We start from the raw sequence: 7,315 nt of genomic DNA, 5'->3' as shown, positions 1-7,315 counted from the left end.
GAAGTTGTTCATAATCATTCACTCCATCCCTGTATGTCCAGATTACATTCCTGGCACGCTCTTCAAAGAGCTGATCACCATGCAGAGGTACTTTTTCAAGGATAGTCTTGTTGGTTCCCTTGGTTAAGCAGGGTACATACTTTTCTTGGTTGTGCTGGAGAAGTTGGGCCATCTCACCAGACACATTGGAGTTTAAGAACTGCATACTTAGAAAGCACTACACAAGCAGAAAAAATATTTAACAATTATTCACCGAAGGCGAAGCAAATATTGGTGAATATTTACCGAGACGTAGTTGAGGCACACTACTGATAAACCTCTGATAGTTCTATTATTATAACATCAAAACTGCTTTCATTTTTTCCTGAAACTTGGTGTACATGCTCATTAGGATACATGGAGATCAGCACTTTGCTCTTACTTGTTTAATACATGTATGTATTATTTTTGTTGATTAATTTTCAGAAGAAAAGCTGTTACCAGTGCAGCTTTGGACAAGGAAATGATATTCCAGTCTTCAAGAATGATCCTGCTGCCACAAAAGAGCTTCACAACTTGGTGTCTACACTGGAAGAGACCTGCAGTTTTGAACCAGCAGGGTTCAACAAGGAGGGTATCAAACAACATGTCTTAGATGTGTTAAATGAAAGGAGACGTAGAATTCGCAAAGGACATGACTACACGCAGGTTTGTAGTTTTATTTTCATCAACTCAGTATAAAGGCATAGACAGAAGGAAGCTATGTAAAATACTTAATTTCAGTTGGTAGGATTTTTATTGGAACTATATGCAGATGTCCCTAAGGTTTCAGATAAAATGGTAATCAAGGCTTTTATAATGGTCTTTTTACATTTCTTTATAGCCAGACAAACGTACCCTTAAAAAACTTAAAGTGAGTGGCAGTTCATCTGATGGTGACAGTGACCTTGCAGTCCATAATGATGATGGAGGCGTCACAGACATACTGAGTTCTACAAGTAATAGTAGTTCTGATTCTCTCTCTGAAACTGAAGAGGGTATGTACAGTCTGGACACTGAATATCTCTTATTGATAAAGCTTAACAAAATTTTTGATTGACATTGAACTACTCGATTCAAAAAGAGTTAATTAGATGTGACCAGTGACAAGCCATGCTTCATTACTTTCAGATTTGTCACTGCAAGGTGCCAGGGTGATAATCACAGTTATGTTCTCTGCAATCAAATACAGTGATGTAGCAAAGCAACAGTTGGTTTCTGCTGCAAAGAAATTTAAACTTTCCTGCAATCTTGCTTGCAAAGACAGTGTGGCAATGGCACTGGCCAAGACCTTTCTGAAGGAGAACTTTGTAAAGGTGGACAGCACAAACCTTCGAGATATCAACAGAGACAATGTTCAAAAGCTCAAGGTTTACTGACTTATTTTGGGCATCTTTTTGCACATAACATTTATACATTCTTTATTAAGTAAATGTTACTGTTAGCCCTATTTGATACATGTAGTACAGTATGTTCCTTAATCTTTGGATTTTCTGTAACAAGTTAAAATTTTGCATTATGTAAAGATTAATTTCAGGACAAGTTTTCTGAAATTTTACGCATTGTGTTCTTTATATAATAAAAGGTCAATTTCCATCCTGCCTCATTCTTCTGTGTTGAGAGGAAAAATAAATTCATTGTTAAACGTGTTGCAATAAACATTTAATGTTCTTTTAAGAACATCTGTTGTGTTTCTTTACCTTGTTATCTTAATTACCGGTAACAGATTTTCATTTATGGATGGTGAGGGATACAGTACATGGGTATTTAACACCACAAGGTAGTGACAATAAAAGCCTTGATTTGCTGTATGGTGCATTGAGAGTAAAATTCGGGATTCCTGATTATTTTCCTTCTGTGATAATTGTCAAAGACCAGTCATGCTCTTTCGGGAAACAAACATGGATAGAGGTTTGGGATAAACATGTGTTTAAACTAAAACTCATTATGTTTACAGCTTATTAACCATTGATGGTTTTTGGTGATGAAATCCATTAATGTTAATTGCACAGCTTTCCATCAATGGTATTCCAGAATGGGACTTTCAGAAATACCACTTATGTTCTTTAAGAAAGAACCATGAATAGGAATTCAAGAAACAAACATGTATTTGAAGTAAAACCCATGATGTTTCTTAATTGTTAACCATTGATGGTTTTATCAATAAAACCAGTAATGTTAAAAACCTTGATTCCCATCAATGGGTTTTGAATGGGATTTATCCAAATTACCATTCTCAAAACCATCAATGTATTTTTTGGAAAAACCATCATCTGCAGTTAGAGAAACATGAATGCATTTTAATTAAAACTCATTATGTTTTTTGATTATTGATCATTGATGGTTTTAGCTATTTAAACCATTAATGGAAAGTGTTCTGTTTTTCCATCAATGGCTTCAGAATGGGATTTGCTGCAATTACCATCTGCAAAATCATTAACGTTTTTTTGGAAAATTTTCCTGTGTAGACCATGCGACTTAAGGAGAAACAGCTAATCTTTCCAAACATTTATGGATTTAAGGGCGAAAATCATCGCTACATCTGTCAAATAAACTGAAAGCATTATTTGAACAAATGCTGATTTCAATTGAACTCTCTTGACAGGAGCCCTAGAAGTTTCTATTGCAAACTTGTACAAAAAAGACAGGAATGCAACTGATGAGGTGTATGTTGTTGGCTTTGTGCCAAGCCAAAGAAGCAACCAAATACCTGGATCCATTCCTCGAGCCTCTCATCTCAGAGATTGAGAACATTTTTATTGATGGTACACATTTTTACATGTACTTCAGTATAACTGTATTTTATGTTTATTTTTGGAAAATATCTGCACCTACCCCATAGAGGGTCATTGTAAATTCTGAGGAATCTCAAAGGCCAAAATTAATATTTACATTGAAATATTAAGCTAAACTATAATTTCTAGGGGGTTGAGGTTTGAAAGAAGAAATCCTATATAGGGGACTGTATGGTTATTCTGTGGAAAATGTAGTATAAAAGCATGCAATAAACAATAATTTTAATAGGCCCAAGTGGAGTCCAATATTTATTATTGGTCTGTGATCATATGAATAATTAAGAAAATCCGGTGACCACAAAGTGGGAGTTCAGTTAGGTTATCCACTGACGTTACATGTACTTTATGTTTTAATTTGTGGTATGTATTTTGTAAACGATTTGTAAATGAGCTGTTAAAATATACTCTCCATGTATTGAGATTTCTTGACAAACATATTTTCTGTGATGCCCACATAAAGTAAAATGTAACTAAAAGAAATCTTTAATTAAGACTTGAATGAATATTGTCAACAGGCTATGAAGTGGACTATATGGGTGACTTTCCCGACCTGCCAGTTGGCAACATTGTGGTCCGTGTTTTGCTTCTGCTTTGGACTGGAGACTATCCTGCTCAATGTGAAGTTGGCAAGTTCATAAAAGGTGGAATACTACCTTGCAGGAGAGATAAACTCAAAGGTGAAAAACAGAGAACTACATTATTCTTATTTATACATTGCATAACTCCAGTTGATGTTCATATATGTTATAAGTTTCTTATCACAAAAGTGCTACATGTGCATGTAGCAGGGCATTTTCCTTTTTTATAGCCCTGAGTTACTTGTTTTCTCAAGATACCCTGGGAAGAGTTTTATTAGAGCATCTGAGTCTTATATATGCATGTATTTAAAGGTTCTCCCTGTCAATTCATTAACATTAATTTTTATAAAGTATGCCTAATATAAAATGGGTTGAACATAAAATATGCTGATATATATATTGTATATACTTGACAGGAACCATTAATCCAACAGGTGGGACCCATTACTATTATGGACAAAACCGTCTCCATGCTAGATTCCCTTGGGAAAAACGGGAACTTGCAGTGGATCTTGCAAAAATGAAAGAGATAGCTGATGAAGATCGCCCCACTGTTCCTGAAAGATTAAGTAGAGAATCAGGCTACACAGGACTTAGCATACTGTGTCGACTCCACAAACTGTATGGATTTGATGTTACAAAGGACACAGTATTTGATGTCATGCACAATCTCCCTTTAAACATCGTGGGAAATTTACTCAAAGACTTGATTGCTGAGGAAAAACTTGATGTTAAAGTGGCAGATGAAAGGCTAGCAAAGTTCCCCTGGACAGACGGTATGTACAGCCTTTTTGTTTGACATTACAAGAGGTGCACACAATTTTCAATATTGACTTATTTCAACAGCTTAAACATCACCAGCAACAACCTTTGATTCTTTGTTCACATACAGTGTAATTGGTTATTGATATAATTTGAGTACTGGCTGCATGGAAAAATCAAAAGAGCTCATGGAGTCAGGCAGCTATATTATTGTTAATTTGACTTACAGTACAGAATACATTAGTTTATGTGAGTGGTATTTTCTAAAAATTATCTATGAGGTAAAAACTTAGTGTCTGTGATTTGTTTGGTCTCTAATATTATTAGGGCTATTGTCAGTGCAAGGACAAGAGTTATGTTACAATAAGTTTTAGTGAGCCTAAAACATCAATTTTCATTAGGCCTTGTTTTAATTTGTTTGTTTTTGTTTTGTTTTTCATTTAGAGCTGAAAGATGGGAGGATGCCCCATGGATTATCATCCCGACGTGGCTACTGGAAAACTGAGGAGTTCCAGAAGTTTTCCTTCCCTGCCTCAGAAGTGATTTTGGCTTGTTAGAACCAATGGACTACCATTTGTGGCAACTCACAGTGAGAATGATAGAACTTATCTTCAATCATCGTAATAGGTGGTCTCATGATGACGTACAATTGTTTGAGCACTTGGCAAAGCGTTTTAGTCAACTAGTCAAAGACTAGTTAAAATTTGGATTTCGCTATCGTAGGTTTGTTTTTCTGCTAGCCTCTGGCTGGTGAAAAACAGTAATTCTAACAGTGTTTCATAAAAATCAAACTGGGCATAGTTGTCATTTGCTATGTAGATATCTCAAATTTAATTTAACCTCTCCCAGGCGGTGTCCGTACTGGGATTGCTTTGCGTCATGGGAAAAATTCAAAATCGCTTCATTTGAATGCAAGACGCGGTCGAGTGAACATCTCCTGTGCAAGGGTTAAGCGAAGTGGACGTGAATGCGTAATGGGGATTAAAAATCTGTGGCAGTTTCCAAAAAAGTACGGGCAAGCAAGTTCAGTTCCGTGACTTTTTTGGTAAATCAGCAGCTATCGATGCCTCCTGTTGGCTGCATAAGGCTTAATATGTGTCGATGTCTCAGAATGGAAATCGAGAAAGGTGAGATTTCACTGACGATTCATGACTTTTCTGACCTTTATGTTTTCATCATAGGGCTTGTACGTTCTTGTTGTCCACTTAGGTGCTGAGATATTTTTCGAGCACACTTACGTGTAGTCAAAGGAAATGGAATAATACCATTTGTTGTTTTCGATGGCTTACCTTTGTCGGCTAAGGCAAGTGAAGATGAAAGAAGGCAAAGGTGAGAAAAACACTCGATATAAATTTGTAGTAATTCCTTACAGCTTTTGACAAGCTAACCGTAACTATACTAAGCTAGAAATTTACCTCACTTCTCTCGTAAACAGAGACAGAGAGAATCTGCAAAGTAAAGCAGAGGACCGAAACATCTCGGTGGAAGATGCCACGAAACTGCGCAGTCAAGCATTGTAGACATTTACAACCACTGAAGATGATAAAAGTGTACATGGCCAGGAAAGAGGCTCTGCAGAGTCCGCTTCAGAATTTCATGGTATGTTTCATTCCTAGTCTTTAGCAAATTTCTGATATTGTAAATGGGACAACCATGTGAACACTATACTTCACTGAAAACATGTGGCCCTTTCAGGCATGTTAGTTACTCATTCCTAAAAGTAGTAAAAGCTACAATTTATTGTCATCAGTGAAAGAAAAAACCATAGAAACAAGCTTTTTTCAACAAAGAAAAGTTTTTTTCTTCTAATTATTTCATACTCTTCAAATGGATCCTGGTTGTAGAACATAGTTACCCCAGTCGATTACACTTTTTTAATGGGAATGTTCTTAAATTTGGTTGAATGCAAGTATGTTCTTATTTCATACAGTACATGTTTTAGAATTTTTGGTCCAATCTTGGCCTCAGTGTTCTCATAAAGAAAAGGAGCGTATTCCTAATGACGAATTAATTTCCTTTTAGGTGATGGAAACTGGTGTCAAGCGATGACATGTGAAATCATCCAGATTGATCAGTTTTTTTCATTTTCCTGGAGAATTCCTTGTTTTCCAGTGATGGAAATAGAATTTGTCAAGGTCTGCTTTAAAAAAAGGCTCAGATATCCTCGATGGTGTTGTTCAAAAAGGTGTAGCTGGTGATATTCAGCGAGGGGCATACAAGTGCAACTCTCACTGTCAGATACAAGTGGGAGGCAAACCTTATACTGTCTTGTGGACCCTCATCCCTGTGCAGAAGGCGGACCATGCAGCACCTCCAGTTTCCGAAACAACTGTCTCTGACAGCAACACGTCAGACGATAACATTGACTCTGATGAGCCAAATGATATTGTGACAACTCACTGCTTGCCTTAAAGTTATGGGAACATGTTATTCCAAAGCAAGGCAAGACAGTTTACAGGAAGCTTTTGAATACGTTAATGAACATAACAGACCTGTTTAAGCTAAACTTCAAGCAGAACCGGAGAATACACATGACAAATCTGCCATTGCTGTATATTTAATGTCATCATCAGATTATGAAAAAGTAGGCTACATAGCCAGTGAACTAACTCGATATTTACATCCATTGCTCAAGGATCCATCACTTCCGGTATCCGTAAAAAAAATTCGTTTCTGTGCAACTTTCCTTATGATTGGTTTCTATTTAACGATAGATATTACCAGGAGAGGCCTGTGGGAGAAGCAAGTGATCAGAGCTAGTCGCACAGTAAAATAAAATACCTGAAACTAGTTAGTGCACAAAGCAAGGCTTCTCAGAGACAAGAACCCGTAAAATTCTGATAGTACCACCCCCCCCTCCCCCCCCCCCCGTCTCTCCCCTCCTGATTATAAGCCCAGGAATTGTTAGTCTGAATTGTTTATGGCTGATTTCACAGGTTTTCATTGCCAATTTCGAAACGCAAACTTCCCTCTAATAATAAAACACCAATATTATTCTTGGAACGAAATATACACCCAGTGCTTAGTATCAGAATTTTACAGTAATTCAAACCAGTTGCAAGAACAGCTGGATTCTTGTTAAGAGAATGATTAGTTTTCATGGTGACTACTTGTTTATGACGACCTTAAAAGTGGCCTGCATGGCTCCATTACATTGGTTTA

General features: G+C 36.7%; 1 pseudogene; it reads left to right on the top strand.

Moving 5' to 3' along the window:
• The first annotated feature begins 79 nt into the window (after positions 1-79).
• Positions 80-1,397, top strand: LOC138058915 (uncharacterized; annotated as a pseudogene).
• Positions 1,398-7,315: the final 5,918 nt, after the last annotated feature.

Source organism: Montipora capricornis, chromosome 1 (assembly GCF_036669925.1).
Source record: "Montipora capricornis isolate CH-2021 chromosome 1, ASM3666992v2, whole genome shotgun sequence".
Classification (NCBI taxonomy): Eukaryota; Metazoa; Cnidaria; class Anthozoa; order Scleractinia; family Acroporidae; genus Montipora; species Montipora capricornis.
Note: the sequence above shows the minus strand (reverse complement) of the source record. Positions and strands in the feature narration are given on the sequence as shown.